This window comes from Schistocerca piceifrons, chromosome 2 (assembly GCF_021461385.2).
Source record: "Schistocerca piceifrons isolate TAMUIC-IGC-003096 chromosome 2, iqSchPice1.1, whole genome shotgun sequence".
Classification (NCBI taxonomy): Eukaryota; Metazoa; Arthropoda; class Insecta; order Orthoptera; family Acrididae; genus Schistocerca; species Schistocerca piceifrons.
In genome coordinates this window covers 963,270,845-963,283,606 of record NC_060139.1, presented here as the reverse complement: position 1 = coordinate 963,283,606, position 12,762 = coordinate 963,270,845, and positions in this window count along the sequence as shown.

The following is a 12,762-nucleotide window of genomic DNA, read 5'->3' as shown; positions in this document are numbered from 1 at the left end:
TTATTTTCCCTGCAGCTCTATATATAATCTCCACATTGTAGCATCTCTCGCACATAATAGTATCTAAAAAATATGTATCTAAAGTAAAATAAAAAACTGAAGGCAGAAAATGCCAAATTTTTAAAACTGAAATAAAAGAATACTTTATTAGCCACTCCTGTAAATTATCTGAGTATATGGAATGGGGATACGAATTCCACTTAACACTAATATCCACACTAAACAAGCATTAATTTTACCATTATACAGACACAGTTCTTTGTCTGTTTAAAGTTAAACATTATAATTTGATTTGATCCACATTCCTGATGAATCACCTTCTTAATGGAATTTATAGGATATAATTTATAAAGGAATGAATGAAACTTTCCAGAATTTCTCAATATTTTCTTTATTCCATTTACTTTTTTTTTATCTTCATTCTTATCCCTCCACTTTTTCTCAATGTTTTCTCCCCTCCTAGTTCTTAATTGCAATATTCACTTCTCATTCTCTTATCAACCTTTACTTCTCTTTTGTCCTCACCATCTCTGGACTCTGCTTAACAGTGTATTATGTTTCACCTCTTACTTCCCGACCTCTCCTCCCTTTTTGTCTTCCCTTGTTTCACAAATGGTTGATCACTCCCATCCTGGGGTCTGAGTCATCTGTTCTTCCTTTTTGAACTTGTCTAACATATCCCTCTCTCCTCTCTGAGGAATGAAATAATCACAGTGAAAGATATGGTAGTTTACATGTGTGGGTGTCACATAACAGAATATACAATGTCATCTTCAGTATCAATGTATATAGATATGAGACATTCAGATTTACTGCAAAGAAATCCCACAAAGACACAACATAACTGATGTGATGGGTTTGGGGCAACTCAAACTGAGTAAGCTCCATGCTATGGTCTTGTGGCAGTAATTCCTTTTTGTGAACTTGTGCACGGTAAGAACAGCAAATTGCATAGTTAAATTCTTTGGCATGTTTTTCTTATGATCTCTACCACTTAAGTATTAGTTTTGTGGTTGACACTTTTAGTTTCCTTTCATTCTTATTAATTTGTAACTTTCACAGTTAGTAATAAAGAATTCTGCATACTCAGCAGTTATGTGCCATCATTTATGTCATTGATTTTTGAAGCCACATAACTGTTGACACCTCTAAAACATTTGTACCTTTTGGCAAAAGGCATAAATAGCAAGTAGCCAAGTTACACATGAAGTCATGAGTGAAGGTGACAAGCATTTCACCATCTTTGCTGAGGAAATTAGTAGGTTTAGAAATGAAGTAATGGTTTGGAGCTTGTCATCCCCACAAATATGAGCAAAAAACCTTTGCAGGACAACAACACACATGCACCACAACATGACAGACACTTCCTGTGGAGTATAGGAAGATGTTAAACAAGATTTAAAATATCTGCAGGCTCAAGTAAAACATGCTGCTATGACCAGGTATAACAGTGAATGATATAGCAGAACCAAGGCCACAATTTGCAGCAACAAGGTATCTACCCATCAGTTCCAGCAGTTCACCCCTATAGCACTTGCAGTTGCAGTCATAATAGGTTCTTTATAATAGTAGCCATATACAGAGCATCTTCAGGTAATTTCAACCTGTTTATAAATGGTCTTGAAGATTTATTATCTCATCTAAAATTAAAAAACAAAGAACTAGTGGTTGCTGGTGATTTTAATATAGATGTCCTGAAAAACACTGTCAGTGAACAGTTACTGAAATCAGTTACATTGTCATTCAATTTCATTTCTACTGCAAATTTCCCAACTAGGGTATACAAATGTTCTGAGACTGCCATTGATAATATATCTATAGACAATTCTAGGCAACTAAGCCACATTACAAAACCAGTAGTAAATGGGCTATCTGACCATGACATGCAACACCTAACATTAAATTTTGAAAATTGTCAGGGTAAAACACCTATCAGAACTGAGCACAGAAGGCCAATAAAACAGTCAAAAACTGAGAAATTTAGGAGAGTGCTCAAAGAAATTAATTGGATGGATGTTTACAGCATCCAAGGCACAAATGGAAAATACAAAACATTCATTAATAAAGTTAGCACCTTATTTGAAAATTGTTTTCCTCTGAAGGTAACTCAAATTAAGCAGAAGTCTAATAAGAAACCAAAGGACAAAGATATCATGTGAGACAAAAAGGAAACTCTATCTGATACGTAGGGACACCTTTGATACTAGCATTATAGCTCATTACATAAATTACTGCAAAATATTGAAGAAGGTTATCCAGAAATCTAAACACCCGCATCATGAGGAGAAGATAAATACATCCAGCAATAAAATAAAAACAATATGGCATATAGTTAAGTCAGAGACAGGTAGGACCAGAAATGAGGAGGAACAAATAGCTCTAAAAATAAATGAAACCCTGATAACAAATGCATGTTGTGTTGCAAACCATCTAAACAAGTATTTTGTCTCTGTTACTGATAGCATTGGATTGTCAGGTTCAGTAAATAATGCAATGGAATATCTGAGACCAGTGCACACAAGCAATCTCAGTAAAATGGAATTGAAACTTACTTCACCTAAAGAAATAGGATCCAACATAAAGTTCTTGAAATCAAAGGATTCTAGTGGTTATGATAACGTATCAACAAAGTTAATAAAAGAGTGTTCATGTGAGCTTAGTCATATCTTAAGTTATTTGTGCAATCAATCACTTGTAACATGAACATTCCTGGACTGGCTTTAATATGCTGAAGTTATACCTCTCCACAAGAAAGAGGACAAAGAAATGCTGTCAAATTACTGACTGATCTCACTTTTGCCAGCTTTTTCAAAAATCTTTGAAAAGGTTATGTTCAAGCATCTACTTAAGCACCTTAGTGAAAATGACATACTGTCAAAGTCATAGTTTGGGTTTCTTAAGGGTTCTGATATTGAGAACGCTATTTACACTTACAGCAAAGATGTCCTTAATTCATTGGGCAACAAATTAGAGGCAACTGGCATATTCTGTGACCTATCAAAGGCGTGTGACTGTGTGAATCACAGCATTCTTTTAAGTAAATTAAAATATTATGGCGTCACTGGTAGTGCTGCAAAGTGGTTTCAGTCATATCTTACTAATAGAAAATAAAGGGTGTTATTACGTAACACTTCAGCAGCAGGCAATCAGACATCATCTGACTGGGAAGAAATTACATGTGGTGTTCCCCAAGGTTCCATACTAGGTCCACTACTGTTTCTTGTGTATATTAATGACCTGTCATTTATTACATTACCGGGTGCCAAGTTTGTCTTATTTGCAGATGATACAAACAGTGCAATAAATAGTAAATCAAATACAAATTTAGAAAGGGCAGCTAATCAAATTTTTACTGACATTAATAAGTGGTTCATAGCCAATTCACTGCCATTAAACTTTGAAAAGGCCCACTATATGCAGTTCAGAACTTCCAAGAGATTTCCTTCTGGTGTGTGTATAAAATATGATGACATGGAAATAGGAGAAGTTGAGAGTGTAAAATTCTTGGGATTACAACTTGATAATAAATTCAGTTGGGTGCAACATACTAATGAACTGCTAAATCGCCTAAACAAGTCTGTGTTAGCAATGTGAATGACATCAGACATAGGAGGTATAAATATAAAAAAATGGACATATTTTGCTTATTTTCACTCCATTATGTCATATGGCATCATATTTTGGGGTAACTCCATAAACAGAGAAATAATTTTTAGAGTACAGAAGCGTATAGTAAGAGTAATGAGCAGTGTAAATCCAAGAACATCATGTCGAAACCTATTCGAAGAATTGGGCATATTAACCACAGCTTCTCAGTATATTTATTCCTTAATGAAGTTTGTTGTAAATAATACATCTCTTTTTCCAACTAACTGCTTAGTACACTGTATCAGTGCTAGGAATAAGAACAATATACATAAAGATTTAAAATCGCTTACTCTTGCAAAGAAAGGAGTCCAGTATTCACCAACGCATATTTTCAATAAGTTACTAGCAACCATTAAGAGTTTAGTTTCAGACAAGGCACAATTTAAACATAATTTAAAAGATTTTTTGGTGACCAACTCCTTCTATTCCATCCATGAGTTTATCAACAAGTGCAGCAGACCATTTATTGAAAATTTATTATACTTTAATTTTTGACAATAATTGGTTGTAACAGCCAAGTAACCACCTACAGTGTGAATGATGGATGTATGGAAAGCAGATGTAAGTCTTAAGTCTGTAAATAGTGGAAGTTTAATTTTAAATCTTGTACATAAGCTGACTTCTTAACTGATGATCACTGAAATGAATAATTTACTTTAATTTTTGACAATACTTGGTTGTAATAGCCAAGAAACTAGCAAATGTCTGAATGATGGATTTAATGAAAGGAGATGTAAGTATTAAACCTGTAAATATTAGAAGTTTAATTTTAATTCATTTACATAATTTTACTGTTTATTGACTGAGGATCATTAAAATTAATGAAACTCAAGTTTTTATAATTACATTTTTGTAATGTGTTTATCTGACATGTTCCACACCCAGGAGGATTCCCTCTTTTATGGGTCTATGGAATGAATAATTAATATAATCTAATCTCATCTCATCTCATCACCATTTGTGCCTTCTCAACCATTTATGTGGTTTGTAGCAGTGGGAAATATATTCTGATAACAGAAAGTGACAACAGCTACGAACAATTCGCCTTTGTGCTAAGCAATTTAGACCATCAAATCATGAAGTTGATATCAGACATTATAGTGAACCACTGAGAAATGGAACTGAAAGAAGAGCTAATCTCCCACTGCATAACATCTATTAACCTCAGATTTAGGCAGGTGTTATATCAGGAGAAGGGGGTGAACACAGCACCATTGGAGTTCTGGCAGCACCTGCTCAACTTAGCAGACAGCTCTGCAGTGTCTGACAATTTGTTGCTACACACTTGGCAGCAACAACTTCTGGCTCAAATAGCATTGGCGTTATATGAAGAGAGATCACCCAACAAATTACTGCAGGCCACAGATAGGATGCATGTGACACTTGAGTCAACCGCAACAGTTGTGACAGCATCATCGGGCCTGTCAAATGAAATCAATTGCGATCAGTCAGACATGACTGAAATGACAACTCCCAACTAAGAAGCAGTCATACTGTGACTTCCATTGAGCATTTCAGACAAGATCAGGTATTTAAGAGCCACAGTGGAGGCACTGACAATGCAGTGATGATTAGACTTCAATGATAGAAATCAAGACCAGTTCCAACTGGTGACATGACAAAGTGAAACTCAGTGTCAGCAGAAAGAGTCACATGAAGTGTGCTGGTATCATAAGTTTTGTGGTTGAAATGCTACAAATGTACATCACCATGTGCTTACATAAAGGACAAAGGTGTCCACAGTAACAGTGCAGTGCCTATATGCCACTGACAGCAGCCAGTCCTATGCACATGTTTTGCCACATTGAAAAGACTGTATGCATCAGACAAACAAACCAGCACAAAGTTCTTGGTAGATACCAGTTCCAACATCAGCACATTGGCTGATATCATTTCACATGGTCACTCTTACACCATCAATATCTCTGAATCTATCAACTTCTTGGCACATTTCGCACTAGCAGTTGGTGTACAGGGAGTGCGATTGTTAAGCTTAATGAACAACAGTGCAGTGTCAGGGAGTCATGTGATGTATGCAGTGCCACTGATAACTGACAAACTGACAATACACTCCCGTTGAAGAAATGGAACACAGCTGAAACAGAGAAGCCTTCGGATGACCACACAGGAATTAGGAAACGTGTCACAAGAGCATATTCACTGTAAAGAAATCAAACACAATACAGTACACTACATCTGTATGACACCAGAACAATGCCACTTGCTGTGTGCATGAAGAATTGTGCCTGAAAGGCTGACAGAGGCAAAGAAAATCTTGAAACAAATGTAGCAGTCAAAAATTATTCACTGGTGAGACAATTCATGAACTTTGCCTCTACACCCAGTCCACAAGAAAGATGACTTGTGGAGGCCATGTGGAAATTGCCAAGCATTAAAGGCAAGAATGATCCTGGATGAGTACCTGGTTCCCAACATACATGACATCACATGCATAATGATCAGGACAGAGGATTTTAGTATTTTTGACCATACAGAGGCAAATAATCAGGTACCAGTAGCTGCTAGCAATGTTCCACAGATGGCAAGGATTACACCAATCAGTTTATTTTAATTTTTATTCATGCCTTTGTGCTTCAAGAATGCAGCACAAATGTGGCAACGTTTCACTGATGAGGTACTCAAAAGACTTCCATTTTGCTTCACTTCCTTAGATGATAGTTTAGTGTTCTCTCCTAATGCTCAAGCGTACAAATAGCATCTGTGTCATGTATGCAAATAGTTGCTTGCCCTTCCTGGGCTATACTGTTTCAGCTGACAGCAGCTGCCCATTAGAAGGAAAAGTTACAGCACTATAATCTCTGCCAAAACCAGTGAATTACCAACAACTGAGGCATTTTTGGGTGACAAATTTTTTACAGACATCATCTTTCAGCAATAGCAAAAGTACAGACACTGCTTGTGGATGCACTTATGGGGCACAGATTTGTCAAGTGGATATCAGAGATGGGCAAAGTTTTCAGCATTCTCCAGGTGAGTTTAAGCCAGGCATTGTTACTTTCTCACCCAGTATCCTACACACAATCCATTATTGCAGTAGATGCAAGTCAGTCACCAGTCACTGCAGCACTCCACCAACAAGTGGATGAACAGTGGCAACTGCTGGAGTTTTTCTCTGAGAAGTTGCAACTGGTTCAACAGATGTGGAGCGCGTATGGTAGGGCACTTTTGGCAATATACGAAGCAGTCAGGTACCTATGTGCGCAAGCAGAAACTCAATCAGTGACTCTTTACAGATCAGAAAGCCATAGCTCTACATTAAGAAATGCCAGTAAGAAATGCTCACCAAGACAGTTACAATATATTGAATTCATAATGTAGTTTATGATAAACATTCACCAGGTAAACACGCAAAAAACTTAGTTGCTGATTTCTTCTTCCATATTTGTGGAGTGTTTGTGTTTATAAACTATAGAGAACTCATTCGGAGCAAACCAAGGATCCACAGTCGCAACAACTGTTAAATGACACATCTACAGGTCTAAAATTTGAACAAATTCTGGGATGTTGAGGCTGTGGTGTGACTTGTCTCAGGGCAAACCATGACCATACATTTCAGAGAAGTTCTGAAAGATGGCCTTTGATCAGATTTTTTAAGGACTGTTTTATGTGACTGCTATGAAGAATGACGCAAGTGAGTGGAGATATTCCTGTGTTCAATGCCAACAAAGTAAAGTGGGTTGTTACATACACAATGCAACTGGTAACTTCTAGGGCTGACTGACTAGATTTGCACACATTCACATTGACCTCATACTCCCTCTTCTGCAGCTGGATGGATACAAATATTTACTCTCAGACATATACAGATGTACAATGTGGGCAAATGCAGCACCAACAACAGTTATATCAGCTGAAAACACAGCAAAAATGTTTATGTGTATGTGGACTGCATGATTCAGGTGCTCTCCATATTACAATTCATCAATGATGCCAGTTTGAGTCCATGCTGTTCCTGGGACAAGCTAGACTTTGTAGTTCCAATGACACCACACAACCAGCTACCATCCTGCCACTAACGGTATGGTAGAAAGTTGATGTAAAACCTTAAAAGTGTCACTAATGCATCAGCTAGAATAATGGATAGACACATTACCTCTAATGTTGTTAGGCCTTCAAATGGCGTAAAAATATGACATCAGGGTGTCCCAGCAGAAAGAGTTTATGGTGAACCTCTGCAGATTCTGGCAGACAATTTAGTGCCAGCATTGCTGCCAGATAAAAAAGAACTTCTGCTGATGGTGCAGCAGTTAAAGCACCACTGCACCAATATACATTGTCCAATCCTTCTCTCCATAGTGCCCATCAGGTGTCTGTACATGAAAATTTCAAGAGCTGCTCACATTTGATGTTGCAAATGGACTAAATCAGGTTGCCTCTACAGCTACCGCACACTGGCCCTTTTCCAGTGTTGGGCAGAGCCTTGCACACCATAGACATAATGTGCATTGGCACACCATTGAAAGTATCAGTTGAATGTGTTCAACCAGCATGGATCTTATCCATAACAACATTAGACATCTTGCTGACACATCACACCACAACCAACCCAGGGCAGATGAGTCATGCTTTGGAAACAACAACAGAACACTCTTCACAGCTGATGGACACACAAGGGTTGCAACTGACAGTGTCACTGCCACTGTGACACCCAACCCACACAAGAACTGGTTGATGAATCAAGTTCAAGTACCAAGATCTCTCCAGTGCTCCACACTGTAGGAGTTAGGCTGTATGACAGTGATTCCTTTTTGTGTACTTGTGCATTGCAAGAATAGCAAGTTGAACAAGTAAATTCTCTGCCATTTTTTTGTTGTGACCTCTGCCACTTTATTATTAGTTCTGTGGTTGGTAGTTTCAGTTTCCTTTTATTCCTATTGATTTGTATCTTTTGCAATCAATAACAAAGAATTCTGTATGTTCTGGAACTGTCATTTATATGGATGATTAATGAAACCACAATCTTATATCAACTGTTGCGCAACATATCTGCAGCTAGGCAAACTGGAATTTTCAAGGATGTCACGTGAAGCATGACTGAATGTATTCAGTCCATCGGCAGATTATTTCCTGATAACTTTTTTCCTGCTGCTCTATGTGCACCAGGAGTCTTAGTTCTAGCTGTGAAACTGTATCCCATGTCGTTAATTGCTGCCAGCAACCTAGTTTGTTAACACTATAGATAATGTACAGTGTACCTTTTAGTGAAGGACATGTTAACATGCAGTATGTTGATACCTCTAATTTATTCTGTTTTTTTGTGTCGGCCAGTTAATTTTAGCCTGAGAGTGGTTGTCAAGTGTGGGAGTAATGAGCAGCAATCTGTCCTGCAGTATATGTTTCCGGCATGTATATGACTAACAAGAAGTGTGGCAGATTAAAAATGTGATCAGATAGGAAAAACTTGCATCAGATATCACAGTTAGTTTCATGCCTCTGATGTGATATTAATGGTTTAGATAAAAACGAAAAATTTATGTTTGTTTATTTATTATTATTAGCTTCCAGTACAAAATAAAAACATGTATCTGCTCCACTTCAGTATGGCCATTATGCTGTTGCTCAGAAATATAAACACAATTTCATCTATAACTGTCAAAGCAAATTATCAGCTGCTGTTCCCACCATTCTCCTAGTATCTGTGGTTAACTCCCAGAAAGACTGCCACCTTTAACTGAAGCAACATCTTGCAACTATTGTATTGAGACATTATTCTTAAAGACATCAATGAAGCAGTACATCAGAGTTAAAAAATAGCTTTTGAATCAAATTATTATTTATATAATTTCAAATAACAGTGAAGGCCAACTGCAAGCAAAATTTAGTGGATCAAAATAGGATTTGAGAACCACCACAGATTGCTGTTATTGTTCGTATCCAAATCATGACACTGGTATGTTGATTGAACTGGGCTGGAATGATGGTAGAAGGACTACACAATGGTATAATAAGACATCATTTTTGATTAAATGAAACTGCAAAAAGTCACTTAATTGCAATTTTTTGAGGAACTACCACTAAATGATCATTTAGTCCAAAAAATATTGTCACAATCAATAAATGTGGAAACTAACAATGAGTACAAAGAAATTGTCAACAGTGTAAGTACTGTATGCTTTTTCCATGTTTGATGCAGTGAAGCAAACAGCTTGGGTGGTGATGTGGCTAGCCTTTGGCACTGTAGTACTTGTGCCTATCACTCTACAATTTTGAAGAAAGAGCAGCTACTCTTAAAACTCAAAGCTGAGCTGGCAGTACCACAAGGTTAATTCAAATGAAACCTGGTCAGTGCGTCCACTTTTGCCTTACACATAATGTGGCACCATGTAACTGCAGGTATGATGGTGCCATCTACTGGCAGAGAGACTGAGGCATGCGCACCATTTGATGTTGCATAGCACCAGTGTGGTTTCACACCGAAGAGATGATGGTCACTCAAGTTATCATCTAGTACCGAACATGCAGGTGAATAAGCAGGAACAATGAGGAGTGATTCGATTTTTGATGGTGGAGGGAATTGGAGGCCATAAAATATATTGACGGATGAAGACTGTGTCCAATGAGTACAGTCTGAGTCATTCAAGTGTTGTGGAATGGCACAAATTATTGCTTGAGGGGTGTGAGGCACTGGAAGATGATGCTCATCCTGGACAGGCTCATTGTGTCATCACACCAGAAATGGCTGTGGAAGTGAATGCTTTAGTCTTGGACAACAGCAGAATCACCATGGATATGACACAGTGGTTACTGGGTATTAGCATGGGCACCACCCACACCATAATCCATCAACACTTGAACTTTCGAAAAATCTGAGCACAGTGGGTTCTCCACCAACTGACTATTGAACAGTGCAAAACTTGAATGACACTGTCTTTGAGTCATCTGCAATGTTACCATGAGGAGGAATACAGCTTTGTGTTGCATATTGTCACAGGTGACGAAATGTGGTGTTACCACTTTGAATCGGAAAGCAAGAGTCAGAGCAAGCAGTGGATACATGACTTCACCACCTCCAAAGAAATCATAGGCCATGCACACCAGTTCTGGTAAGGTCATGTCCTCCTTTGTTGACCACAGGGGCCCACTGCTTGTCATGTTCCTGGAGCTGGGTACCACTGTCAATGCTCAGCATTGTCAAGCCACTTTACAGACCTTAGACAAGCCATCAAGTCAAAACGCCAAGGCATGTTGTCCAATAGTATTATCCTCCTGCATGATGGTGCTTGCCCACACACGGCCAATGCAGTGAAGATGATATTGTAGCAGTTTGGGTGGGAAATACTGGAACATCCACCATACAGTCCCGACCTTTCACTGTGTGGCTTCCACATGTTTGGACCTCTAAAACAAGCTATTCATGGACATCGATTCGCAATGGATGATGAAGTGTGTGACTTGGTCCAGGCCTGGATCCAACAGCAGGCTACTAGCTTCTTCAAAGATGGAATTGACTGGCTAGTGACACAATGGGTGACACAATGTGCCAACAGTTTTGGCGACTATTTTCGAGTATGTGTACTATGTCTAACTACATTTTTGAGTTAATAAAATCATTACCATTACTTTACCCTGGTGATCAGGTTTTATTTGAATGCCTCTTATATATTGATATTGATACTGAAAATAAATTGCATTTTGGACAGTTAGGATTGCGGGCACTTTGTTTGACCCCCCACAGTAACATTTAAAACAAGAACAGCATGACTTGAGGCAACAGTGATAGATAATTTAGTTCCAAAATGGACTGTCTTTCATGAAATAGATGTGGGTCCCTTAATAAATGGTTTATATGAACTTGATGATCAAATGGTATCAATGAAGCATCTCCATAAAACAAATTTAACATAGAAAGGAAAAGTAAAATCTCACTGAACTGTAAATGCTGAATAAGTTACACTATTCAGAAAGAATTTACAAGATGAAAAATGGGAAGAAGCTCATCAAGGACACACAGTAGATGAGAAATTTAATTATGTAATAAAAGTTTTTTTTACAACATTATGAATACAATGTCCCTTTATAATGGATCAGAAACATTTACTGTGGAAGCAAAGAAAAAGGGAGCTAACATATGGGAACAAAATATCTTTTAATTTGAAGGCCTAGCTCTAATCAAGACTTAAAAATGCAGTACAGGCAGTACTGCTAAATTCCTCAGTCTCTCACCAAAAAGGGCAGAAACTGTGTACTGCATACAAAAAATTCAAAATGCCAAGAATGAGGCATTTGGAACATTTTAGGCATGGGAAAATAAACTCAAAGCAAATGATACTGAACTCCTGGATGACAATAGCAGTGAGACAGATGATATGAAATCAAACCATTGACTCAAATATAATAAACTTTCTTGAGACTGAGAAGCTTATGTACATGAACCAACATGGTTTTAGAAAGCATTGCTTGTGTGAAACTCAGCTTGCTCTTTTCTCACATGATATACTGTGGACTGTGGATGAAGGGCAACAGGCAGATTCCACATTTCTAGATTTCCGGAAAGCATTTGAGATGGCGCTCCTTTGCAGACTGTAAGCAAAGTTACAAGCATACAGAATAAATTCACAGATATGCATGTTGTTTAGGCTTCTTAAGTAATAGAACCCAGTATGTTGTCCTCAACAGCAAATGTTCATCAGAGACAAGGGTACCATCAGTAGTGCCCCAGGGAAGTGTAATAAGACTGCTGTTGTTCTCTGTATACATAAATGATTTGGTGGACAGGGTGGTCAGCAATCTGCAGTTGTTGGCTGATGCTGTGGTGTACAGCGAGACGTCAAAGTTGAGGAAATGTAGTAAGATACAAGATGACTAGACAAAATTTCTACTTGGTGTGATGAATGGCAGGTAGCTCTGAATGTGGAAAAATGCAAGTTAATGCAGATGAGTGGGAAGAACAAACCCATAATGTTCAGTTACATTATTACTAGTGTCCTCCTTGACACAGGTAGTTATTTAAATATTTGTGCATAACATTGAAAAGTGGTATGAGATGGAACGAACATGTGAGAATGTGGTAGGGAAGGTGAATGATCGACTTCAGTGTGTTGGCAGAATTTTAGGAAAGAGTGGTTCACCTGTAAAGGAGACTGCATATAGCAT